Here is a 27,971-nt window from a genome sequence, read left to right as displayed (position 1 = left end):
GGCCTCTTTCCACGCTGTATCTCTAAACTAAACTAAACCACAGTCTTCCATGAATTCTGTCTTCTTCCAACTGTTGATTTTATTTGACCCATTCCCTTTGCCTTCCCATTGATGATTGCTTTCCTCGAGTTGTCTGGATCATAAGCTTTGGTTTCAGCACATAAATCTTGACAGCCGCCCACCTCCCTCTCCTCCTTTAAGATCCTCTTTAAAATCAGCCTCATTGCCCAGCTTACATCATTCATCCAAACACCTCCTTTGGTTGTGACACCTTGTTTGATTACTCTCTCCTGAAGTACTTTGAGATGGTTTCTTAAGTTAAGGGTGCTTTATAAATATAAATTGACATTGAAGAGAAAAGGGATAGGTGCAATTAATCTGGGGAAAAGTGAATCAGCAATTTGAGTGCAATACCTTTCTTCTGTTATGAACATCCTTTTGGTTCTTAATGCAATGGCGTATATCTCCGTCAGTCGATGTCAGCCACCAAAATTGTTCACGAGACTATTGAGCATAACAAGGGAATCTCATGCCGTTTAATCAGCTTAATCAGTGTTTCAAACTGGTACGTAAGATTTTAAACTGCGGAATAGTTATCACACAGGCTGATTTCTGGTCACAGTTGAAAACCCAGCCAGATGCCACCGAATGTTGAGAGCTAAACATTTAAAGTAGCAATCGCAAGCTGTTCCTTTCAGCGCAAAATTCAGGGAGGCCGTACGGCTAAACCTTTAAAACTGTTGGCCTCTTTTGAATTGTAAAGAAGCCTAGCTGCCCCATCCAATCCCATGTTACCAGCATTTGCTTTGTTGCCAGTACCTTTCCCTGGCTTCCTGTGACTTTTGTCTATCTAATTAAATTTACACATCACTAGTTCCTGTTTGATGCCTAATAGCGGTGATGAATAGTGTCTTTTTGGAGGCTGACAGTAACAGATACCTGACATTTTTCACTCTGTCACAGCTCCCTGCTTCTCCAAGCACTTCTGACCCTATTGTTTTGGGGGGTAATTACCATGTTGTACTTCATCATGCCCGCAGACATAAATGACAGCGCCCCTGCGATACAAATGAGCGAAGGTCGGACAGATCAGCTACCTACTCGCCAGCTCCCAATTACAGGTTACCACATGCTAAAGTGGCTCGGAATGGCAGGCAGTAACACACTTACCAAGTCTCAATTAATCACGGAAACCATATGGAGTTGCAGCCACTGTTTGTAACATCAGTAAAGTAAAACTGACACTTCCACTCTGGATCATTCCACTCCGGCTGCTAGCATCGACGGTAGGCCGAAAACCTTGCGTAAAATCAGAGAACAAAAGCTCCATTTTATTTACTGATTTGAAAAGAATTAAGTGTTTAATTCTTCCAGTGTAAACTCAGCCCAGATTTATATCATGTGATATTGAGTACAGATCTCTGACTGCCCATATCACGTTTAGACAATAGACAATAGGTGCAGGAGAAGGCCATTCGGCCCATCGAGCCAGCACCGCCATTCAATATGATCATGGCTGATCATTCTCAATCAGTACCCCGTTCCTGCCTTCTCCCCATACCCCCTGACTCCGCTATCCTTAAGTGCTCTATCTAGCTCTCTCTTGAATGCATTCAGAGAATTGGCCTCCACTGACCTCTGAGGTGGTGTTAAAAAACAACCTACATTGTCTTATGGCAAACTTTCAGTAGGACCCTCACTGAAGGCTGATCTCACCTAACAGGGTGCTGATGTTAATAATGTTTTGATGGCACAACAGTCACTGGTGGTCTTAAATGTAAACAGAGGTATGAAGACTTTAATCCATCTTTCAATTCTTAACAAGAGTCAGGCTTGAGGTGGATAGCATGAACTCCGGTGGGCGGCACAGTGGCGCAGCTGTTAGAGATGCTGCCTCACAGCACCGGAGGCCTGAGTTCGATCCTGACACCGGGGGCTGTCTGTGTGGAGTTTGCACGTTCTCCCTGTGGCCACACGTGTATCCTCCGGCTGCTCCGGTTTCCTCCCACATCCCAAAGGCGTGCAGATTTGTAGGTTAAGTGGCCATGTAAATTGTCCCTTGCCTGTAGGGAGTGGATGCGGAAGTAGGATAAAATGGAACTAGTCTGAACAGGTGATGGTGATGGATGGTCGGAGTGGACTCGCTGGGCCTCAGGGCCTGTTTCCATGCTGTATCGCGCTAAACTCTGAACTCTGCCATGGAAGCTCAGGAGATCTCCATTCTCTAACCTGCCCAAAGCTGGTGGGAAACTCCAACAGGCTGATCAGCTTAGGATTTTGCCTTACCCGTGGACTAGTAATTATATATTGTCTTTCCGCTGACTGGATAGCGCGCAACCAAAGCTTTTCACTATACCTCAGTACACGTGACAATAAACTAATCTGAACTGAATGTGGTTACCTGTAAGGGCAGCCCCCAGCAGTCGGGAGTAAGGTGATGAAAGTGTCCTGGTCAAAGGTGGAGGCTCGGATGGTGATAGTAGTGGTGATGCCTCTGGGAACAGCAAACATTATCTTTCCTTGTGCAGCCTCGGGGAAATGGGTTAAAATGTAAACAGGGCCGAATGACATCATCAGAGCTCGATGGACATATTTACATTAGATCTCTACTTGCCAAGGGTTGTGCCACATGCCTGCTCAAAGAAGCAAGTTCAGTTTATAATCTCTGCAAAACAGAGACAGAAGAGGCTGATAACGGCAGATATTTTAACAGTGAGCCCTGTGAACGAAGTTAAAGTTGTGGCTTTAGTGAGTAAATGCATCGTTCGTCATTCCATTACGTTAAAACAGCTAAATAAATGTGAATCGCTGTTGGTGTTAAGTCAAAGACCAGAAAGTTTCTATGTATGAAGGAACTGCAGATGCTGGTTTAAACCAAAGATAGACACAAAATGCTGGAGTAACTCAGCGGGACATCTCTGGAGAGAAGGAATGGGTGATGTTTCGGGTCGAGACCCTTCTTCAGACTGATGCATGAACGAGCCAGGAAGTTTCTGCTTTGTTTTTGGCCTGCTTTGTGCTGGCATTACTCAATCAAGGCAACAATGCTGGAGCTGCAATATGTCTCAATGTTCCTTGGCAGTGTGCTGGAGTAAAGTTAAGTAAACATGGGGTCCTGTTCGTGTTTGTTATCGAGTGCTCAGTGGTGAAATGTATGCGCGTGAGGGATTAGTGGCATTAGTTGTGACACTACCTGCACTCAGTTGGCTTGTTGACGTTCGCTGGCCAGGATAACTAACACGTGAAAGGCTTTCTCTGTGGCAAGGGGCCTGCCAGCCTGCCAGCGCTCACAATCAGCCCTTTCGTGGAGAGATGAGGAGAACGTTTTGTATGATTTAAAAAAAAGCAGAACTGTGCAGGTGCTAGTGAAACATTCATGAAGCCAAGGAGCTCAACGGTCTAAACTGATGGTGATAGATTAGTTTGCGAAGGCTTGAGGACCAGTCAGTGCAGCAATAGTGAAGGTCAACAGAGCAGGTCGCTGGTTCGCTCTTGGTCCAGTTAGTCTCTAGTCCGCAGTGACCAGAGGAATGCTCCCAGCCAAGTTGTTTGGCAAAGTATGAAGAATTTTGCAAGTCCCACTGCAAAAGCTGTTTCGGCTTTTGCAGAGAGACACACATCCAAAATATTTGTTTGACTATAAAGCATTTGAGGACATCCTTAAAGGGGGGGTTATCTTAAAGAGGCAAATCTGCTTTTCTTAGCACCTAAAGATTTTATTTGTGAATTTACCAATGCTTTTTAAAGTTACTTTTCTAGATTATGAAACCGAGTTTCAGCTGAAATGGAGATAGACAATAGACAATAGACAATAGACAATAGGTGCAGGAGTAGGCCATTCAGCCCTTCGAGCCAGCACCGCCATTCAATGCGATCATGGCTGATAGACTCAAAATACTGGAGTAACTCAGCGAGTCAGGCAAAATCCCTGGGGAGAAGGAATGGGTGACGTTTTGAGTCGAGACGCTTCTTCAGACCCGAAACGTCACCCATTCCTTCTATCCAGAGATGCTGCCTGTCCCACTGAGTTACACAAGCATTTTGTGTCTGTTGTGCATCTTCAGCTATAATTACACTTGTGCAAGTTTGGCTTAAACCTGTTGATGAATGGGACTAAAGGATGCAAATATAAGTGACTGTAAAATTGGCTGAAATATCTTCATTTTGCACACTGGAAGCGAACAATTTTCAATGTGTACATGATATTGGATATTTGAGATAAAATGTGAATTGTTTTTACATGGTAACACAGCATGGCATGCCGTGATCATTTTTAACGACAACATTGTTTTCACTTGAATAATGACCTAAGCTGTGAAGCTGTGCTGAAGCCAGGAGTGAATTCCCAGACAACTGCTGTTTTTTAAGCAACAGATGCAGAATACTACAATTTTTATAGTTGATAAAGTTAGCCAGTTGAATTTTATAATTCCCATTCTTGGCACCCACTGAAGGCTTTTGACTTCAACTTTCCTCGCCAGCGTGTTTTGTGTGCACATGCAGGTGCATTTTATTCTGGTTTCTTATCCTAACTTTAACTGTTCCAAGAAGACGGAAAACTTTGCATTGTTGATTCACGGCCCTTTCAATTTAAAATTCACTTTACCGTCGGAAATGTGCCTTTTGATGTCTTTGTTGCGCACAGCGATCATGACAGTTAATCTCCCAACATTGAGCTACCACAAGCTACCATATGACGATCACCAAATAAGAAGCTTCATCTGTAAGGGAGGGCAGCACTGTGGTGTCATGCTCGATTTTTGAGCTCAAATTTCTGGCTAGGGATTTGAACCCAAAACCCCAAATAAAATGCTGGAAATACAGTATCTGTGGGAAGAGGAACAGACTTGGCGTTTCAATGACCTGTGTATTTCTAGCATTTTCTGCTATTTTCGATTTTCAGCTTCTTTTCATTTTCGGCAACCTAAAATCTCCTGGCTCAGAGTTGAGAGTATTAGCAGCTGAACCACTCGGTGAAATAAATGGCAGGTTACAATGCAGAAGGCATCTTGACCCAAAACGTCATCCATTCCTTCTCTCCAGAGATGCTGCCTGTCCCGCTGAGTTACTCCTGCGTTTTGAGTCTATCTTCGGTTTAAAGCAGCATCTGCAGTTCCTTCCGACACAATGCAGAATACTTGTTGAACAAGTTGCAATGTAGATATAGTCACAATCAGCCTGTTTCATTATTACTCCTCACGTAAGTGAAGATGGGAAGGAGATGGTGTCACAAAAATGATTGCATGACATCAAGTGACGGGAAGTGATCAATGAGGTTATTGTGCAAAATCTTACATGGCTTCCCCAAGCTGAGGCTTGCTTCTCAAGTGAATTGTGTCCTGTAAGGACTGCTGGCCTGATTTTAAAGTTTGTTATATTTTTTGTTATATTTTTTGTAAAAATATGAATACTACAAAATTTCGAACTGAAGAATATGGACACCAAATTGATATCACATTCTGTATCACACGAGTCTGAAGAAGGGTCTCGACCCAAAACGTCACCCATTCCTTCCATCCAGAGATGCTGCCTGGCCTGCTATGTTACTCCAACAGTTTGTGTCTATCTCACGTTTTTAAAATCTCAACAGAGACCGATGTTTTAAATCCCTTTCGTTCTTTCTCTCTCGCTCTCTTGCTCGCTCTCTCTCTTTCTCGTCGCTGTTTAGGTGGTGTGGGCGGGAAGTGATTCGAAGAGCCGGTTGGACAAAATGAACTCCGTTTTTTTTGTGAGCTAACAAGATTACCTTTGGCAACGAAGAGGAGGTTGAGGAGGCAGTGCTTTGCAAGGGAGAAGATTTTTTTAGTCCTTGAAGAGAAGGAACTAAATAGAATGAAGAACAAATCTCGACCCGAAACGTCACCCATTCCTTCTCTCCAGAGATGCGGCCTGTTCGCCAACATTTTGTGGCTAAATAGAATGTGAATTGTCTTGGGAGTTAAGAGCATAATTAGATGGTTCAGTGAAGGAGACACATGCAGATGCAGGGGAATCCTGATCAAAACACAAAGTGTTGGAGGGACTCAGCAGGCCAGGCAGCAGCTGAGAAGTGAATGGACTGGTGACATTTCACGTCGGGACCCTTCTTCGGTATGTCCATTCCCTCCGCAGATGCTGCTCGACCTGCTGAGTTCCTCCAGCGCTTTGTCTTTTGGTCAGTGAGGAAAGCAGAAAAAGAATAGGAAATGGGGGAAATGAGGAACTAGAGAGATCGAGTGGGTCATTGAGGGAAGTCGTGGCTTGGGTTTGGTGTTGTGAGAAAGTCTTTTGGAGATTTGGAACAGCAGAACCATTTCGTAATTGCCTGCTGCAAGTAGTAATGAAGTCTGACACAAAAAGCTGGAGTAACTCAGCAGGTCAGGCAGCATCTCTGGAGACAAGAAATAGAAGACCCTTCTTCAGACTCGACTAACTTCAGATTCTGCTAACACTCTCCCCCACCTAGTGGAGCTGGTCCTTACTCTGAACAACTTCTTCCACTCCTCCCACTTCCTGTTAAGGCAGTCTGAAGAAGGGTCTTGACCCAGAGCATCACTTATTCTGTTTCTCCAGAGATCCTGCCTGATCCGCTGAGTTCCTCCAGCTTTTTGTGTCTGTCTTTGGTTTAAACCGGCATCTGCAGTTTCTCCTTACACGAATAATGAAGTCTGCTTTGTTTTTTGCAATTAATGGAAATGAGGTCAGAGGATAAAGGAAGGAGACTTAAGAAAAAAGCTCTTGGTTGATGTGGAAGTACCCTGAGGTTATTTTTGCTCTTCAGGATGACCCTAATTCTTGGAGCAGGCAGAGGAATGTGATGACTGATGGATGTTTATTTGCTTCACCCGTACCAAGTCTGTTGCTCTTGAAATTTGGAGGGAAGTTGGAAAATATTATTCCTGGGGCATGTCTTATTTTTTTGCCTTTTTAGTTCTCATGAAAATTAAAAATGACAAGCCAGTCTTTTCTGAAATTTTTGAATGAAAGAAAATTGACTGGGTTTTGAGAGGCAGAGTGAACAGTTGGTACACTAAGTGTTAACTGACTTTGTGTATGTAAATCGTGGGTGTTGACGTTGAGGCTGACAACGCTTCTCAATTATCACATGGACAGTAAGCATGATGACTGTGTAGTGAGTCACTCCAGTTCCAGTTTGTTTTGCTTGAGAGGGGTGGAGATTTCCTGTGAGCGTATAAACAGGCTGGCTTTAAAGAGCAACTTACTTTCGTCCTGCATGACCTCTTTTTTTTTTGTCTGCCGACACTGGAATTTAAGCTCGTTTTGATACCAACCAGTTCAGTGCTTGTGGTGGACAGAATTGGGATTGACCTCTCAGTCGGCAGTATTGTTCTGGACTAACACAAGGCAAGTGAGTTAAAATGCTGCTGTTGTTAATTCAGTCCCAAACTTGAGTGCAGAAAGTTCTCACCAGGGGGAGGAAATGGAGAATACTGCTGCCTCTTGCGAGTGTGGTGCGCTAAGATTCAGAACTTTCTAAAGAAAAGGAAAGAAAATTGCCAAGTTGATCCTCATGTCCTGTGCTTGTGTGTTGCTTTGGCATCTTATTCCACCCCTGCCTGAATTAATTATGCCGCTGCAAGCGGAAGGTAGAATTCAAAGTTTATAAATATGTTCCGTTTGTGCGCAAGGGCTATTATCTTGAGAGAGTTATATTTGAGATAATAACAGGTCTACGAGGGAATGTGTGTGCAGGCAATCTCCTGATTACATTCCTGAACGCATTGTTGACAGATTTCAGCCCAAATTTACACTTAAAAGAAGGTTATTGATGATCTTGAAGTATTTAGGCATTATTTATATTCATGCATGGTTGAAGGTCTGGATTTGTTTTTTTTCCCCCCAGTTCATTTATTCTCAGTTACCTGCAGCCATTTTATCCTCTTACCAACTGCAGAACTGGCAGCAAGCCTTGAACATATTCCCAATGACCCACCAAACCCTCTCTGTAACCAGACAATGGGAAGTTATTTTTATTGACTTGTCGGAGAAATGTACAAGTGGTTGCCAGTGTGGTGGGCTTGTCCGAGATTCACCCCGCATGGCTAATGTCCACAGCACCAGCCTGATTGTTGCAGTGTGTTTGTACAGTCACGTGCTTGGAAAACCCGTGTTCCACTCTTTAATTTGCAAACGGAGCATTTTAGTCTAGCGTTGGTCAAGGTTGCAAACTCGCTGGTTTGCAGAATTATCAGAATAATCTCACTTCACTGGTTACGTTGCATTGCCACTTGTGGTACCATGTTGTGCAGAAGTTGGTCACCTTGTTTCCTACATCACAATCTTTCTCAAAAAAGCATTTAGTGCTGGAGTAACTCGATGGGTCAGGCAGCATCTCTGGACCCTTCTTCAGATGGATTATGTTGGGGTGGGGGGGGGGGGGGGGGGGGGCGGTTTGAGAAACCTGGAAGCGAAGTGGGAGCAGGACAAAGCCTGCCAATTAATTGGTGAGAAGGGTCTTGACCCAAAACGTCACCCATTCCTTCTCTCCAGAGATGCTGCCTGTCCCGCTGAGTTACTCCAGCTTTTTGTGTCTCTCTTCGGTTTGCACCAGCATCTGCAGTTCATTCCTAAACAATTTATGTTGGGGGGGGGTTGGACCAAGGCAGTTGAAATTGTTAGTGTCTTTGACCCATATCAGATATTTCTTGGCAATAATGCGATGTTGCTCCACTGCTATTAAAATAGGCATTTGGCAAAACACTAAATATAGACACAAAAAGGTGGAGTAATTCAGCGGATCAGGCAGCATCTCTGGAGAAAAGGAATAGGTGACGTTTCAGGTCGAGACCCTTCTTTCACTGACCCACTGAGTTACTCCAGCGCTTCGTGTCTTTCTTGTAAACCAGCATCTGCAGTTCCTTGTGTCTACAGTCTTTCTCAAGTACTTAATTGATAGTCCATTGTTTTGGGAAGGTCTGAGCTTGTGAAAGCTGCAGTGGAAAGATGTAGCTTTCAATAATTCAGTCATAAAGACAAGTCTGGGACAGATTATGGAGGCACAAGGAACTGCAGATGCTGGAATCTTGAGCAAAGCACAAAGTGCAAGAGGAACTCAGCAGGTCAGGCAGCATCTAGATAGGGAATGGACCGGCGTCCTTTCTGAAGAAGGGTCCCGACGCAAAATGTTGCATGTCCACTTTCTCCCTAGAAGCTGCCTGACCCACTGAGTTCTAACACTTTAACTCCCCTTCCCATTCCCACACTGACCTTTCTGTCCTGGGCCTCCTCCATTGTCAGAATGAGGCTCAGCGCAAATTGGAGGAACAGCACCTCATATTTTGCTTGGGCAGCTTACACCCCAGCGGTGTGAACATTGACTTCTCTAACTTCAAGTAACCCTTGCTTTCCTTCTCTCTCCATCCCTCCCCTTCCCAGTTCTCCCACCAGTCTTACTGTCTCTGACTACATTTTATCTCTGTTTGCTTTGTTGATACCTTCTCTCAGCTAACAATGATCTGTTATACATTTGCCTTGATCTCCATTCCCTTTGTCCCATTTTCACACCATACACTTCCTTATCTATGTATCTCCCTCCCCCCTGACATCAGTCTGAAGAAGGGTCTCGACCCGAATTGTCACCATTCCTTCTCTCCAGAGATGCTGCCTGTCCTACTGAGTTACTCCAACATTTTGTGTCTATCTTCCGAGTTCCTCCAGCACTTGTGTTTTACTCAGAGATAGAATATTCTGCAGCAAAATGTTTGCCAAATGATTCTCCAATGTTTTTCCAGCATCTGCAAGGAGCAAGTACTCTGAAGGAATACTTTACACATTTAGGTGAATGCAGTGCCAACAACTTAAGCAATATAATATTCAGGTTTGCCCAGCGTAATTAGTCACCCTGCATTACCACCTTCAGCAGAAATTCCCAACAAACAAGTAAGTCCTATAACAGAAAGACAATACAAGGAGAAACACAGAACTGCAGATGCTGGTTTAGACCAAAGATCGACACAAAGTGCTGGAGTAACTCAGCAGGCCAGGCAGCATCTCTTCATAAAGGATAGGTGACCTTTAGGGTCGGGACTTTGTGTCTATCTTAAGGAAATACAAGTCTTTGCGAGTGTTCAGGTGCGATCAAACTTAGCATTCACTCCACATCCCCCAAAAGATTTAATTTGAGTAGAACAGAACTGCATAGGAACAGGCCATTTGATGTCTGTGCCAAACATGATGCCAAGTTAAACGAATCTCCTTTGCCTGCATATGATCCAGGGATGCTGCCTGACCTGGTGTTCATATGCCTATCCAAAAGCCTCTTCAATGCACACCGCACCTGGAGTACTGTGTGCAGTTTTGGTCTCCAAATTTGAGGAAGGATATTCTTGCTATTGAGGGCGTGCAGTGTAGGTTCACTAGGTTAATTCCCGGAATGGCGGGACTGTCGTATGTTGTAAGGCTGGAGCAATTAGGCTTGTATACACTGGAATTTAGAAGGATGAGGGGGGATCTTATTGAAACATATAAGATAATTAGGGGATTGGACACATTAGAGGCAGGAAACATGTTCCCAATGTTGGGGGAGTCCTGAACAAGGGGCCACAGTTTAAGAATAAGGGGTAGGCCATTTAGAACGGAGATGAGGAAGAACTTTTTCAGTCAGAGAGTGGTGAAGGTGTGGAATTCTCTGCCTCAGAAGGCAGTGGAGGCCAGTTCGTTGGATGCTTTCAAGAGAGAGCTGGATAGAGCTCTTAAGGATAGCGGAGTGAGGGGGTATGGGGAGAAGGCAGGAACGGGGTACTGATTGAGAGTGATCAGCCATGATCGCATTGAATGGCGGTGCTGGCTCGAAGGGCTGAATGGCCTACTCCTGCACCTATTGCCTATTGTCTATTGTCAATGCCTCTGTCATATCTGCCGATCCCTGGCAACCTGTTCCAGCCACCTGCCATTCTCTGTGTAAGATATCTTGTCAGATGTCTGACTAAAGCCCATGCTGACAATATCCACTGCCCCACCTTCATCAATGTTCAGACAAATTTCACATCCAGACAGCATCTTATTGAATGAGATTTAATAAGATCCTCAGGATAATTACATTGAAGGTAGTGGATATCTTTAAATGAATTAAAAGGTAGTAATCCATCGGAAGAGTTCAGAGTATAATACCTATTACTGTCTGCTTAAAGCCATACATTGTCTTGTTATAAATTAATATGTCATTAAAGATAAACAATAAATAGCATGATGGCTGTATTTTATTTTAGTTTGTAACGAGAAAAAACGGTAACATTATTAAAAAAGGGAGACTTGGTGTATAGTTGCAGACTTGTTTTATTGCATTAGAGACTACAGATATATCATTTGTATAAAGCAGTGAAGGGAGGTCTGCAGGTTCTCAGGTCTACAGGGCAGATTCAACCAACAGGAGGTTACCATAGTTAACCTCAGTGAGTGTTCATAAGTGACAGGAGCAGAATGAGGCCCTTTGGCCCATCAAGTCTACTCTGCCATTCAATCATGGCTGATCTATCTCTCCCTCTCTCCTAACCCCATTCTCCTGGTTTCTCCTCATAACCCCTGACACCTGTACTAATCAAGAATGTATCTATCTCTGCCTTAAAAATATCCATTGACTTGGCCTCTACAGCCTTCAGTGGCAATGGATTCTATAGATTCACCGCCTTCTGATTAAAGAAATTCCTCCTCATCTCCTTCTTAAAGGAACGTCCTTTAATTCTGAGACCATGACCTCTGGTCCTAGTGGAAACATTCTCCCCACATCCACTCTATCCAGGAGTGGTGAGCAGCTTGTGCTTGCTGCTCTGTTTGCATGTTTTTAGCTGCTTTGGCAACTTGACCTGTGAAGTGGTTCCTCATAGCCACAGCCCAGTGCCTTCCTGCAGTAAACCAGAAGTTCTGCCCTCAGATGCAGGCTGACCGTGTCCCGAGGCATCCAGAAATCAGAGTACTTGGAACGTTAAACACCTAAACCTAGCCAAAACATAGTTTTAAAAATCTTAATTAGTAAACATTAAACGTCACTAAAGAAAAGACATAAGATAGACACGACGTGCTGGAGTAACTCAGTGAGTCAGACAGCATCTCTGGAGAAAAAGAATGAGGGATGTTTTGGGTCGGGACCCTTCTTCAGACCAGTCCCATCCTGAAACATCACCCATCCTTTTTCATGTGCGCGTAGATACATTGAAAGATTATATTTTGCTTGCTACCCAGGTATATCACGGCAGAAATGATTGCAATCAAACCATACATAAGTACAACAGGCCATGCAAAAAGAGAAAGGGAACAGAACGCAGTCACAATCACATAGGATGGCATTAGTGATCGGTGAGACCTATTTCAGTACCAAGGTCAGGCCTTAAACCAGATTCAATGAATTTAGACAAGGAGTTAACGAAAGATGTGAATAAACTTAAGAAGCTATGATATGTGCAAGAACATGCGGGGATAAAGGAAGGTTTGAATTTGTGTGGTTTGCAAGTCTAAGACGTGAGGTACTGGCACTGACCATGCGATCCACTCGTCCCATCGACACACAATTCAAATCCAAGTCCGAGACATTCAATAAATCACAACAACATATTAACAATTCTAAAATGGGAGGCTTGATACCATTGTTTGTTAAGTTTCAATTGTCGCAAGAATTGGAGAGTTTTCAAATCGATTAACTGGCTAAGGCAAGTTTGAGAAAGCAGCCAGGATAACGAGTGTTTAATATTGTTCAGAGAGAGATTGAATAAATAGAAATGAAAAGGTTAAACCCTCTTCTGTAGCGTGATTATTGTCTCAGCGTGAATGTAGGGTGGTGTCAGTCCAAAGCACAAATATACCTGTGTAAATTCACCAACTAAAATAAACCGCACTTTTTCTGGATTTGTGTACTCATCGCTGCCTGAAAGGAATATTCTCATTGCTGACGTGCCTTGTTGGCAATGCTTGATCTCGTGGGCATTCTAGTTAGAACTTGGGGTCGGCCCTAAAAGGATGCAGCTTGGAGCTGGGAAAGCAAATCCTCCTTTCTGATTTGTATCAGGAAGATGATTTCCCTGCTTTATTTTGTAACATTTAGTTTTAGATTTAGTTTTAAAGATACAGCGCAGAAGCAGGCCCTTTGGCCCACTGAGTCCGTGCCAACCAGCAATCACCTCGTACATTAGCACTATCCTACACACGAGGGACAATTTACATTTTTTTTATCGAAGCCAATGAACCTACAAACCTGTACGTCTTTAGAGTGTGGGAGGGAATACTCCAAGCATCGGAGTAAGCACCCGGAGAAAACCCACGGGGTCACAGGGAGAATGTACAAACTCCATATATAGGCAGCACCCGTGGTCAGGATCGAACCCGGGTCTCTGGCGCCGTAAGGCAGCAACTCTACCGCTGCGCCACCATGCCACCCCTTACGAGGGTGCTACTTCTGAACAGCCCTCCAGGATACTATGCAGGTGGAAATTCGTTGGATTGGGGAAGCATATTTCCGATCCAAGCACCATCTTGTATTTTTCTGACTTTCTCAATCAGTGCGATTGTGACCAAGCGATAGTGATCAGGAGGGGGATATTCATGGCTGATGGTACCCCTTCTTGTGAAATAACATTTAGCAAGCTCCGCATAGACAACTATCAGTAATTCCTGTCCTGATACCAAGTTTAGATTAGCCCTTCAGAAAGTGATCTGAAGTCAATCTTCAATCATCTCCCTTCTGCCTGCTGAACAATTTAAATTTGGACAGTTTGAATTTCTTGAATTTGTTTTCTTTCCAGCATTTTTTGCCCTCGGCAAGTTTCAAAAATTCAACTGCTACTGAGACATGTTATAGAAACATTCAGTTTCTTTTTTTCAATGGCACAAGAGTATTTGGACAATTTAGTGTTATAGACACATTATCTGTTTACATTTTTTGTTGTAATGTACTGTCTCTGTAAGCATTGATAGAGAGTGTCCAATACTGCTGTCACCTTTGCTCAGAATTCATGAATATATGTTTCCAGGATAACTTTTTGTTATCAAAATGCAGTTGGGAGAGGCTCAAGAGTCATGGGGGCAGACCCATCGGGTCTAATCTGCCGTGCAATTATGGCTGATCCCTCTCAACCCTACTCTCCTGCCTTCTGCCCCTTGACACCCTGTGAATTTTCCTCTTGCTCATTTGGCTTTTTGAAGTCAGTCACAGCCCCCAATACTAGTCCTGGGGCTTTTTTTTAGCAGCTTTGTGAAGCATGCCCTGAATTGTATTTTAAATTGTATTTGCTTGACAAATAGAAGCTGGTTTATCTTGGGTACCCAGGAGGTTTTTTTTTCTGAATTTGGCAGCATCCTAGAAGATAAACAGTGAACAGAAAATTTAGTTCAAATAAAACCCGTCACTTGTATTATGCAACATAAATTATAAACTGTGTAGGAAGGAACTGCAGATGCTGGTTTAAACCGGAGATGGACATAAAATGCTGGAGTAACTCAGCGGGACAGGCAGCATCTCTGGAGAGAAGGAATGGGTGACGTTTTGGGTCGAGACCCTTCTTCAGTCTCCCAGGCCCAATCCCTTGTGTACGAAAGAGCAGCTGATTTCACTCAAGGTGATCTTTCGGATGCAGGAGCTGACTTCACTTTTTAAAGAAGAAAGAAATTGGAAAGAGCAAAGCCGATTTTAGTTTTATTTAATTTTAAAGAAGCAGTTTCCCAGTTTTAAATTTAATCAGTCACCACGGTGTTCTCTCACTGAAACTATCGGGGGACAATTATACCCGCAGTTGAAGTCACAAACGCATATAGGGAAACCAAACCTCCTTCAAATATTTAGGGGCTTCAGCCTGCTTTGGGAACCACACTGTGATTTTATTTTATGTGTATCAGTCAACGTAACCATGATTTATTCATAGATATTTTCAGAGATTTATAAAATCAATTTTTCTTTCTTAATAAGTTAAATGTCAGGATTGTCTGGGCAATGCCCCCCCTCCCCACCTGCTGCCTTCACCTCGGGCATTGGCTGCCGAGAATAATGCGACCGGTGATAGATGGTGCTTTCCATTTGTCAATAATAGGGGAAGGAATCTGGTGTCTATCCAAGAAGATGAAGGCTCTGAGCATGTTCTCGCCGAAAATAAAAGCTCGGAAATTGCTCCATTTGCCTGGGAATCAACGGATCTGCGACTCTAAGCACGTGCCCTCAAGGTGTCTTTGACTATTGTTTCGGCTGATGTGCCAGCCCAATAGCAATACTGTATTAGGGCCGTGCATTAAATGTGTCTGAGGAAGGGTCTCGACCCAAAACGTTTCTCCCGAGAACCTGCCTGTCCCGCTGAGTTACTCCAGCTTTTTAGAGTCTGTAACTTTGGTTTAACCCAGCAACTGCAGTTCCTTCCTGCACATTAAATGTGTTTCGACAGCTTCTCATTGACAAGAGACACTTCCTTGTGTGGGAAGGAACCGCAGATGCTGGTTTACACTCAAGATAGACACAAAATGTTGGAGTAACTCAGCGAGACAGGCAGCATCTCTGGAGAGAAGGAATGGGTGACTTTTCGGTTCGAGAAGAAGGGTTTCGACCTGAAAAGTCACCCATTCCTTCTCTCCATAGATGCTGCATGTCCTGCTGAGTTACTCTAGCATTTTGTGTGCATCTTTAGAGATACTTCCTTTGCTGACCATCTCCCCCTCTTCCCACCCTCCATAGTTTGTCTTAGATTTAGCATTTATAATGAAAGTAAAACTGTGGGCACTCACCATGGTAAAGCTGACCGCAGCGTCTAAAATCTACACAGGGGTACTCTAATACAGAGGGCCAGATGTTGCTCGGAGCCTTTCCCTTGCAGATGGAACCCTTTCTGAAATCAATGAATTAACAAGAACTTCAGCAACCAGGGCAGAAGTAACTTAGTGGAGCCCAGAAGCTGCAGTCAGTTTCACAATGGTGTTTTGCCTTCATTGCAAATGCAAAATCTGACAATCTATGTTGTGGAGTTCAGCAATGGAAATCTCTCTTGTCAATGTTAAGCAATTGATGTGCATTTAGTTTCGTTTTTGGATTTTAATTTTAAAGCTACAGCATGGAAACGAGCCCTTCGGCCCGTCGAGTCCATGCCTACCATTGATCGCCCATTTGCACAAATTCTATATTCTACTTTCTTATCCAGCCCTTACGCATTCGGGACGATTTACAGAGGCCAATGAACCTACAGACCTGCATGTCTTTGGGATGTAGTAGGAAAGCAGAAAAACCGGAGGAAACCCACTGTGCTGACTATGGTATTGGGGGTAGGGTAATGACATGGATAGAAAATTGGTTGACAGACAGAAAGCAAAGAGTGGGGATAAATGGGTCCCTTTCGGAATGGCAGGCAGTGACCAGTGGGGTACCGCAAGGTTCGGTGCTGGGACCCCAGCCATTTACGATATACATTAATGACTTAGACGAAGGGATTAAAAGTACCATTAGCAAATTTGCAGATGATACTAAGCTGGGGGGTAGTGTGAATTGTGAGGAAGATGCAATAAGGCTGCAGGGTGACTTGGACAGGTTGTGTGAGTGGGCGGATACATGGCAGATGCAGTTTAATGTAGATAAGTGTGAGGTTATTCACTTTGGAAGTAAGAATAGAAAGGCAGATTATTATCTGAATGGTGTCAAGTTAGGAAGAGGGGATGTTCAACGAGATCTGGGTGTCCTAGTGCATCAGTCACTGAAAGGAAGCATGCAGGTAAAGCAGGCAGTGAAGAAAGCCAATGGAATGTTGGCCTTCATAACAAGAGGAGTTGAGTATAGGAGCAAAGAGGTCCTTCTACAGTTGTACCGGGCCCTGGTGAGACCGCACCTGGATTACTGTATGCAGTTTTGGTCTCCAAATTTGAGGAAGGATATTCTTGCTATTGAGGGCGTGCAGCGTAGGTTCACTAGGTTAATTCCCGGAATGGCGGGACTGTCGTATGTTGAAAGGCTGGAGCAATTAGGCTTGTATAGACTGGAATTTAGAAGGATGAGGGGGGATCTTATTGAAACATATAAGATAATTAGGGGATTGGACACATTAGAGGCAGGAAACATGTTCCCAATGTTAGGGGAGTCCAGAACAAGGGGCCACAGTTTAAGAATAAGGGGTAGGCCATTTAGAACGGAGATGAGGAAGAACTTTTTCAGTCAGAGAGTGGTGAAGGTGAGGAATTCTCTGCCTCAGAAGGCAGTGGAGGCCAGTTCGTTGGATGCTTTCAAGAGAGAGCTGGATAGAGCTCTTAAGGATAGCGGAGTGAGGGGGTATGGGGAGAAGGCAGGAACGGGGTACTGATTGGGAGTGATCAGCCATGATCGTATTGAATAGCGGTGCTGGCTCGAAGGGCTGAATGGCCTACTCCTGCACCTATTGTCTATTGTCTATTGACTCCGCACAGAGAGCGCCCAAGGTCAGGATGGAACCCAGGTCTCTGCTGCTGTGGGGCAGCAGCTCTACCAGCTGCGCCATTATGCCGTCCTAGCATTTAATCCCAGATCCCAGTACAATATTGTTCCCTGTATTGTGCATCTGCACACTGCGCACATGATCAATTGTAATCATGTCGTCCTTCCACTGGCTGGCTAGCACGCAACAAAAGCTTCTGTACCTCGGAACACGTTGCAAGTGCACGTAACAAACTAAACACTACTGCTGTAGGAAGGGACTGCAGATGCTGGTTTAAACCGAAGATGGATACAAAACTACAAAACGCTAGAGTTACTCAGCGGGACAGACTTCAGTCTGAAGAAGGGTCTCGACCCGAAAAGTCACCCATTCCTTCTCTCCAGCATTTTGTGTCTATAAACAATACTGCTGTTAGGTTAGCAGTTAACAACCTGGTGCATCAGCGGAAACAATTCTGCCCAATGGCTTTGCTGCAGTAACTTCAAGAACATGGACCTCGGCTCTAAAGCTATTGAGAACAACAGTGGCATGTTCGGCGAATCGTGCCTAGTCTTAATTACTTCTGACCACTACTCTGGCCCTTAGAAAATTATTTTATTTGTGGAGTCTAATTACCTCAGCGTAACTATTTCCTAATTTAAAGGAATCTAAAATAATTCTAGATGTTGCATTCTTTCAGTCTCCGTGTCCTGATATTTATTTCGTGCTCAGTAAACTGAGAATTGACTAACTCGGCCCAGCCTGTTTGATGACATCTGTGTTGCTGAATACCTCAGATCCCCTGTGTCAGCCTGGAATTAATGTTGGGAGGGTGGAATTCCGCGCTGCAATGATCCCTGGGGAAGTATTTTCAATGTCAATTGTAATCAAAGTCAAAATCCTGATCAATGTAATGGAGCTGAAAACTCTCGAGTCCCAAACTGTCTTGGATTCGAAGAACGGGGGATTTGGTAATGTTCTCCAGTTGGGACTGAAGGCCCATTGGGAGCAATAAAAAGAAAAAAACACAGTATATGTTTCGACCCTGCTCAATTTTCTTTTGTGCGCGGAGGGCCATATTTTAAGTCTAAGTAGAAAATCAAAGGCCGAAATGTGCTTCGATTCCTTTGTGTGTGATGTGCCAGTGGTCACACAAGTTAGTGCGCACATGCTTCCATCCAGCAGCGTGCAATATTCACGCAGCATTGTGTAGGAAACAACTGCAGCTACTGGTTTGCACTGAAGATAGACACAAAATGCTGGAGTAACTCAGCGGTTCAGGAGAGAAGGAATAGATGCCGTTCGGGTCTGAAGCAGGGTCTCGCCCCGAAACATCACTTATTCCTTTTCTCCAGGGATGCTGCCTGGCCCGCAGAGTTGCTCCAGCATATTGTGTCTCTCTTCGCTGTAAACCAGCATCAGTAGTTCCTTCCTATACAGCAGTACCTGGCAGATTGGGACCTGCTTTGGAATCCATCTTGTTCTGGTTAATTCCCCATAGCTTTACCTTGTTACTTTTCTCTCAGAGGGCCACGAGTCTTTGGAACGATTTTCCTAAAGAGAGACAGAAGCGGGATCTTAAGAGAGAGGTTGATAGGTTCTTGATTAAGCAAAGGGATGCAAGCTCACTGTGGGTAAATGGGAATGCAGGGATTGGATAACCCGTGACAGATGGTCAGATGGTCCGTGATCTTACTAAATGGTGGAACAGACTCAAAGAGATGAGTGGCTTCATCCTGTTACTCGTTCATATGATTATGCGTTCTATTTCAGAAGACCTGTGTACAGGGCCGCCCGGGCCTAATACGGGACAAGGGCGGTCCCATACGGGACAAGATGTGTGGGGAAAAAAAACTGCAGATGCTGGTTTAAATCAAAGGTGGACACAAAATGCTGGAGTAACTCAGCTGGTCAGGCAGCATCTCGGGAGAGAAGGAATGGGTGACGTTTCAGGTTTTCAGACTGAAGGGTCTCCCATTCCTCCTCTCCTGAGATGCTGCCTGACCCGCTGAGTTACTCCAGCATTTTGTGTCTACCCCTGTACGGGACAAACCAATTTAGCCCAAAATATGGGATGTCCCGGCTAATACCAAACAGTTGGCAACCCTGCCTGTGGGGAACGTCAGGGGGATGAAAGATCACTAGGTTGGTAGTTTGATTTTGCAGTGCAGGTTGGAATTATAAAAATAGCATTGGGCTGCTCTGGTTGGAGTACACTAATGCTCTACATTAAGGACTTCAAATTACAAGACAGTTTTATGTATCATTTAATGCTCAGGTTTTCCCCTGTTCATTTGACCACAATTGTGTGGTGAGAAGTTGCTCTGTGGTCTACAAAACTGGGCCGAGAAACATTGTAGATATTGGAACTGTGAAACAGTCTGCAAATGAGCATCTGAGTCAAACGTATCTTGGGTGATCTCAAAGACGGGAAGAGGTTAATCCAGCTTCCATCCCAAATTAAACCTCAGCATGTAAACAGGGCTCAGGGCTGCGGCCGAAGAGTTTCATTATGTTGCTGTATTTGAAAACTGACAATGATGGAGGGAGGTATAAAGAAAGCACATTTGGAAGTCTTTAAAAAACAAGGCTGGATTTGCAATATTCTGTGATCGAGTCAAGTAGCTCCAGGGTACGCCTTGCCAAGATGTCTTATCAGATGGATGACATACTCCAGACTCGAGAGGGGAAAATCATATAGGCAATATACCTCGGTACATAACAAGCAGTAATGAGCAAGCAGCCGGTTGCAAGAGTGGAAGGGGCCTCAGAAGCTAGATAAATGAAGTGTAATATGCAATTAAAACATTCTCAACGCTGAATGTGCTTTTCCTGGCTGGGTTGAATATGGAATGGATAATGGGTTCAGCAAACCACATCTTCCCACTCCCTGACAACCCCCCCCCCCCCCCCCCCACCCCACTTTGGAGCAAAGTTGACAAATACGGGAAATATTATTAGAACTGCATGGCTTAAGGCAGTTACTGAAACAATGATGCCACAGCATAATTTTTCAGTTGGGAAGTATTTGTACATTTACATCTGGACACTTTATGAATGATTTGTCTTTAATGCAATGGGTAGCAGTATCCCGCGGGGACGTTTGTAATAGGTGAAATATTTGCGCTGCTTTAGATTTGCTATTTAGGTCATTGCTAAGGGTGCTATATAAATGAAAGATGTTACTGATGGCTTGGGTCAGCATTGTTTAGATTCGAGTGAATCAGTTCTTCAAAATGATGATAATCTTGCCCAAACGCACAATAATATGATGAAGGAAATTGTAGATAGCTCTCATGGTTTCCCCTTGTGTCCCCACCCCCATCTGCAGTGAAACAAAAGATGATTTTCCAAGCATTTTATTAAGAAGGATTTTTAATATGCATTGTATCTTTTTGGATAAGACATTTTTCGGGAGTCCCGTCTGTGATCTCAGGTAAATCTGAAGGCACTGTATAAAACAATGTGAATGTCATAGGAAGATATCGGAGCAGGAATTTACCATACAACCTCCTCATCAATGCACACCTTTCAATAAGATCATGTTGGAGAAACAAGGAACTGCAGATGCTGGTTTATACCAAAGACACACAAAGTGCTGGAGTAACGCAGCGGGTCAGGCAGCATCTCAGGAAAAATGGATGGCTGAGATTTCAGGTTGGGATCCTTCTTCAGACGTTTTTCCAAAATTATACTTTATTCATAAAATATGACTTTAGAGATACAGCGCGGAAACGGGCCCCTCGGCCCACTGAGTCCACGCCGACCAGTGATCGCCCTGTGCACTGGCATTATCCTACACACAGGGGACATTTTAAAATTATACCGAAGCCAATTAACCTACAAACCTGAACATCTTTGGAGTATGGAAAGAAACCTAGGAGAAAACCCACGGATCTACAGGGAGAATGAACAAACACCGTACAGACAGCACCTGTAGTGAGGATCGATCCTGGGTCTCTGGCGCTGTAAGGCAGCAACTCTACCGCTGTGCCACCGTACTGCCCCAAGTGGACCAATACAGTTGGGACACGGCATTATTTTCATTCGCTTTGCCAAGCAATTCAATATATTAACCAGCAATGTGGCAACCTCACTGATGTGTCATCCTCAAACGTTGCATCAGGGAAATGTTTGAGAGGCTGTTTACATGTTAGCCCAGCCCATCGGTGTCTAGTGGTGGCTGGACAAGAAACCATGGTACTTTCCCAGAGAGCCTGAGAGATTAACTGCACCAAGCTTCTGTGTCCCTCAGCACCGACTCCAGAGCCTTGAATACTGCCAGTGGGCTGCTGTCGTGACTTTCGAACCGAGTCACTCGGAGACTGAAATTGGTTTCGTTTATTGTCACGCGTACCGAGGTACAGTGAAAGCTTTTTGTTGCGTGCTATCCAGTCAGTGGAAAGACTATGCATGATTGCAATTGAGCTGTCGTCCACAGGGTACGGATACAGGATAAAGAGAATAAAGTATAGTGCAAGATAAAGTAATAGTAAAGTCAAATTGAAGATGGTTAACGTGTCTTTAATTGTCCAAAAAAACAGACATTCTCTTGGAGACCTTGTTAGAACTCTTCCAAACTCGAACGGCATTAAGTTTTTATACTCTTAAGATCAAAGATAACAGCAGGTAATTTAAAAGCTACGACGAGCAATTCATGGCCATTTGAGTGGACAGTCTGTGTGCAAAGCTGTCCTTTTAATTTCAAACTGATTACTTCTTTCAATGTACATTAGAATAGACAATCTGAAGACGGGTTCTTGTTTTGAATGAATGGCTTCTACTTCCACCTAATTTTATAACCCCTGAATAATTCCCTACAGCAGCATTCATTTGCAAACGTGTCGCATCAGAAGGCCAGGAGGTTCATGTAGATCAAAGTGCGTCTTTTGCTAACTTAAGCTTCCATGCAGTCAGTATTTGTCTCAATATGTATCCCTACTCTTAAAATGTTGTGCAATTAGTGATGTGATTTGGGCATTTTTATGTTAAGGGAAAATTGCAAGCATCCACTGTCAGATTAGTAACAGCGTGGTATGTACACCGTCTTGTCAGCCATCTTTGGCTTATGGCTAATGGCAGAAATATTTACCCCGCTGCCAATAGAAAGAAATTAGTTTCTGATTAACATTTATTTGGCATGAGCTTACAGAACAGTCTGCAACTTTAGCGATACCACAGCTTTTGGTTCCTAGAGGCAACTTATGAATAAAGCAGTTTTGCACAAAATTGATAGTGCTATGGCAGAAGGTGAGGGGACATATCAGACACTGGCATGCATGAGCAGCACTGGTTGTTAATGAGGTATGGTGCACAGAAATAAACCAGTTGGCAGGAAATTGGTGACCTTTTTACACTGCAATGCCTGCAGCTTAACCTTTAATGAAATGGGTTAACTTCAGTCTGGGCGTCACTGAAAGCACCACAATGCCTATTGAATTTAGGTCATCGAGTTTAGAACAACTACCAGCAATAATCAGACACAAAAAACTAAGTGCCAGAGGACCTCAGCAGGCCAGGCTGAATCTGTGGAAGGAAATGAATAGGTGCCATTTTGATTCAGGACCATTCCCAAGTTCCAAGGCTTTGTAGCCAACAGCTCTTGTTGAAAGTTTCCATGCATTAGCTAAGGATGGGACTTTGGAGTGACTTCCATGGTGTGTAAGTTTACTGTTTAATGTAAAGGAAGACCATTTGGGCACAAAGATAATGTAGTGTCCCCGTTAGCACTGAAGTAGACCTCCGCCCTGCCAGTCCAAATATTGTGGTCGTGCCTCATTCAAGACATTTGAACATATGATCGATGCTAACACTGCGTTGCGTAGCTGAGGGAGTATTGTAGTGTCAACAGTGTTATCTTTGAGTGAGACATGGTGCTTATGTATAGGAATGTGTGGGAAGGATCTACAGGTGCTGGTTTACACTGAAGATAGACACATTGCTGGAGTAACTCAGCGGGTACAGGCAGCATCTCTGGATAGAAGGAATTTAAAATATATGTAAATGTATAGCAGAGTTCTTCCCCATGTTTAGGCATTGCACTGATAATGGAAAGACGGGACGTTTCTTTGATGCGGTTGGACGATGGTAGATCAAGGAAGTGTCTTTCTATAAGATCAGAGTTGCTGGGTAGAATATTTCAGCTGTTTTACTGCAAAACACTTAAGCTGGAAGCTTGTTTTTTGACAAGCCCAGGCATAGACAGTCTTGAACGCTTCAATTTAGTCCGTCAGCCAACATTAGGTGAAAATGAAATGTGCCAAGTTTTAATGGAGTTAGTGGAGCATTTCAGCAGAATGTGCCAAGTCGTTGGTTCAGATTTATTTTGTTTTTTTACAACATTCGTGCAAATAGCGAAAACTACCGTGTTCAAAGAAAAATTGGCTCTTGATTCAAATTATGAAAATATTCAGATTCTTCAGTTCCAGGTTGCATTGAAGTATACTTGATGGCAATATATTTCCTTGCATTAGAATTGCATTTTTGCCATCTCCGGCGATATAAATAAATTTAATTATTTGAAATAAATAATGTATTTATCGAGGTAAATAAGGTTCATTATCAACCACACGCATAATAGACCGATCATATGTGTAAGCACACAAATACAAAGTCAGCTCTCAGCTGAAGGGCTTCCTTATGAACGGATTTTTCATCAAGAAACAACTGTTTTCAGGACTGTAACGCTGATAATTATCGTCCTCTCTTCCAGGGCTTTTTCATTGATGAATCCAAACCATTTATCATGAGAAATATAGAATGGGGTAAAAGCAGAAAATGTTATCATTTGTAGGACATTGATCCCATCTATAAGCGAGTGGATACCGTCAGACCCTGGGTGCTCTGTTTTCGTCTCCCTTTTCACTGTAACACTATGTGGATTAGCGCGCAATTAGCTTTGTAAACTTTCTGCTTTTAAAGTTGGACGCCTTGGTCTGCAGAGGTTATGCCAGGGTTCCGTTCTGGAGAACTGTTCGCAATCTGAACCGTTGGCAAGTCGGAAATGCGACCACGCAGCTATGTATTTAAATAAAAACCTGGTCCTACCAAGGACAACGTGTAATTAATGAGCTCATTGTTGACTCGGGAAGGTGTGATCTCAAGAGAGATACAATGTGGTGAACTGTGGAACTGGTTAAACGACTGAGATGGAGGAAGGGAGTGGAAGGGGAGGGGGGTGGGGGGGGGGGGTGATAGTAGAAGTTACTTAGAATTAGAGATTTCAACGTTCATAATGAAGATAGACACAAAATACTGGAGTCACTCAGCGGGACAGGCAGCATCTCTGGAGGCAGCATCTCTGGAGAGAAGTAAGGTGTCAGAGGTTATGGGGAGATTAGTACAGGTGTCAGAGGTTATGGGAAGAAGGTAGGAGAATGGGGTTAGGAGGGAGACATAGATCAACCATGATTGATTGGCGGAGTATACTTGATGGGCCGAATTCTACTCCTATTCCTTATGACCTCATGAGAAGGAATGGGTGACGTTTCAGGTGGTTTAAACGGACCGCTGGGTTGTAAGCTGCCCAAGCTCGTCCAATTTGCGTGTGGTCTCACACTGGCAATGGAGGATGCCCAGGACAGAAAGGTCGGTTTGGGAATGGAAAAGGGATTAGAAATGCCAGCAGGTTTGGCAATATTTTGTTGCTATTGCACTAGAATGAACCAGAGGCATGAAAGAGCATGCAGTCTGGTCTTCATATTACTGCTTTTCAATAAATATTGCAGCATTGTTAAAAATAAATTTGAATATAACACCTGCGGTTGATCAAGATGGAGTTTCTAGGAACCCGTATTGTGACTAACACCAAATATTCTTATTTCTCAGGTGATGCTGAGCATTTCCTGTTTTCTGCCTATCTAATGTTACACATTGTGTAAAAGCTTATTCTCTTGCTTCACATCCTCGATCATATATTTCCACCTCCTGCTTGCAAGCACCCACCTCCACGACCTCTCCCTCCACTTACTGTGCTAATCTCTGGAGGTTGGCACAAAGAGATCGCGCCTAGTACCGTATAGGTATTCACAACAATTAAATTATTTCATGGTCACTGAATTATCATTGAGCCTGCAACGTTTAATAATCAACCATAACAGACTTTGGATTGGCGGACTGCTAGGTAGTTGAGCAACTCGCGTTACACTTCACTGCTGCTTTTTCATGTAAAAAAATAGCAACTATGCATTTCCTCTGTATTAAGTAATGTGAATATTCAGCAACCCATCTCATCAAAAGGATCAGTTTAGTGGTAGCCAACAGGAAGTTTAGGATCAACCCTGTGTAGAGAGTGTAGGTGCTTTGAAATTCACTTAAATTAAATGCAAATGTATTTAAAAAAGCTGTGTGCATTGCAGAGTATCACTGGCCAAAGGAGACAATTGCGATGTAACATCAATTCAGGCAGTGTACAAGGGAATGAACATCAGTGGTATAGATTACAATGAAGACCTACAAGTTTTACTGCAGAAGGTTCCTGTCTGTATTCTTTGCACCTAAGCAACATTGAAAATATGGATTTATTCATGTTATTTGCTCATCAATCTTTGAGAGTGATATTTTTGTACATCCAAATGTAATTTGTAGGTAACACAAAGCCCTGAACACAGCACAAAACATTTGAGGCGTTTGATTCCATTGCATTTACCCAAATCCACGAGCTCTGGCAATCCACAAGTACATGGTAGCGACTGGTGAAATTGCCAACATTGACATTTTGTTTGTTTACAGACGAAGGATAGTCGAGCGGAAGATCTTCTATTGTATTAATAGATGTCGAAAAACAAACAGCTAAACAAATGAAACACAAAAATCTGAGTCAGAGATCTGTTTTAGAACCATTAACAAAGAATCCACCAGCACTCCTGTTGGCTGTACAAGAAAATTTAGCTGAAAATGCATTCTGTGATTGTTCAGTTAAATGTTTGACTTAGCAGGCAAAGCAATTTGGTACCAGCGTTGAGATGAGATAATGGATGGAATTGTCCGGGTCTCTAGTGCTGTTAGAAGGGTCGTTGTGGGGTGTAGGCGGTGGGGGTGGGGTCTGTGACTGGGGTGGTCTGCACTGGATGTAATAATTATCTCGTCTACGAGTTGCTTTGGAAGCAGTGTGGAGGAGCTTCCAGAACGATGTTTGCATTTTATTGGAACGCGATCAACAAAATAAATGGTTTACTTGAACTTTGTCACCAGGACTACCTTGCCCACAAATGGCTCCAGGTTAATGAAGTTTTTAACTGGTGGTATTCTTTGGTTATGCCAAACCTGCTCAGTTTTGGTGGCGGTATCCTCGAAGGGTGAGAGGTTATTTGCAGGTGTCAACATTTAATTCACAAATTGGGGTTTTATTTTGGTATCTGGAGTTGCAGTAACTGGCTCAAGGACATGCCAATAGCTATTTAGTTTCAGAAGGTTAAGAATTTTCCTTTTAATGAAAGGAGTCTGTAGTTCCAATTGTCTCTTGTCTCTTCAGTCCGTGCCATTCATCTTCTCTGTTACTTTGCACTGCTTGTCACATCTCATTCCCTTTGTTGTTGCAACAGATGGGTTTGATGAATCTCTTCCTCCACTCAAAAAGGTCACATTTGATTAAGGGTTCGGACTTAACCTCTTTAATCAACAGAAACATGAAGTTATTGATTTTTGTTTCTTCGGAAGGATAATTCAGAAAATGTATCGTTTGGCACCAAGAGTGTGGCTTTTGTCTCTTTTAGTTTTGTTTTTCTATAGAACTGCATGGAATTCTGTACAGCATAGCCGTGATATATTGTGTGTGTATATATATGTGTGTGTGTGTGTGTGTGTGTGTGTGTGTGTGTGTGTGTGTGTGTGTGTGTGTGTGTGTGTGTGTGTGTGTGTGTGTGTGTGTGTGTGTGTGAATGTTAAGATGTATTGATGGATGTCTAACCATGTTCACTTAAACTAAAACTACTCAGCAATGCAATTAGTTTGTAAGATTTTGACTTCCAGACTTGTATTGTGACTGGAGGCGGTGGAAGTATTGTTGGCTGCAGATCTGTAACTGGTGGTGGAAATGCTGGGAGCAGCTTCAGATGATGAATTAAGGATCATATTGGCAAACATGAAGGGATTTTGGCATGTGCATTTTTTTCCTTTACAACAGCAATGACAATGATCTACGATGTCCTAATGAAATAATGCATTTCATCCAGAACACACGGGGTAGAGGGATTTTAATTTCCTGGCTGGGGGGGAACGGCCGGGGAAAGCTGGTGCTGAGCTAAAATGTGTCCACTTGAGTTAGAAGGGTTCATAGATCCCTTTCAGATCGCACTGTTCAATTTTTCAACCTACGATATAAAATCTATCGGAACTGATACAGTGTTAGTGCATTGTTCCTCGTAGCTGTCCCTCGGTGTCCATGCATCCTGGTAATGGATGTAATTAGAAACTCCTGCCTCGGTCAGTTTAGCAGCGATATTTGTTTCAAAATGAGCTCTTATCATCTCCTGCGTGCTGTGGGACATTTCTGGCTTATTGCCTTGAAATACACTGCTGCCTGCTGCGGCAGGTAGCCGTTTAACCGCGGCGTCTGGCTCCTAAGATTTCCCCCTTCCACGCAAGGAGAGATTCTTGGAAAAGAAAAGAATTCAAAGCTCGCCGAATCTGCCT

General features: G+C 43.5%; 1 protein-coding gene across 7 annotated transcripts in view; it reads left to right on the top strand.

Annotated features, from left to right (window-relative positions):
• The window catches only part of raraa (retinoic acid receptor, alpha a), a 524,616-nt gene that overhangs the window by 284,371 nt on the left and 212,274 nt on the right, over positions 1–27,971 (top strand). The window lies entirely within an intron of this gene.

This window comes from Rhinoraja longicauda, chromosome 29, assembly GCF_053455715.1.
Source record: "Rhinoraja longicauda isolate Sanriku21f chromosome 29, sRhiLon1.1, whole genome shotgun sequence".
Taxonomy (NCBI): domain Eukaryota; kingdom Metazoa; phylum Chordata; class Chondrichthyes; order Rajiformes; family Arhynchobatidae; genus Rhinoraja; species Rhinoraja longicauda.
Note: the sequence above shows the minus strand (reverse complement) of the source record. Positions and strands in the feature narration are given on the sequence as shown.